We start from the raw sequence: 332 nt of genomic DNA, 5'->3' as shown, positions 1-332 counted from the left end.
GGGGTGGGGCATGTGGGCCTTGCAGGGGGGGTGGTATCCCTGCAGGGGCCATTTGGCCCCTGTTGGGGGGGCGTATCCCTTGTGACAGTACTGAACACCCTGTTGGGGGTCTGAAATCCTTTTGGGGGGCTGAACCCTTTGTGTGGGGGCTGAACCCCCTGTTGGGATGCTGAATCCCCTGCTGGGGGGTGTAGCCCTTGTTTGGGGGCTGAAACCCTTGTGTGGGGGCTGAACCCTGTGTTGCAGGGCCATAACCCTTGTGTGGGGGACCAATCCCTTGTGTGGGGGTCATTGCCCTGTGGGAGGGCAGCAAAATATGTATTTATGAATTC

The sequence above is a fragment of the Gavialis gangeticus genome, unplaced genomic scaffold, assembly GCF_001723915.1.
Source record: "Gavialis gangeticus isolate Ggan-Ray unplaced genomic scaffold, GavGan_comp1, whole genome shotgun sequence".
Taxonomy (NCBI): Eukaryota; Metazoa; Chordata; order Crocodylia; family Gavialidae; genus Gavialis; species Gavialis gangeticus.
This window is presented reverse-complemented; position numbering follows the sequence as displayed.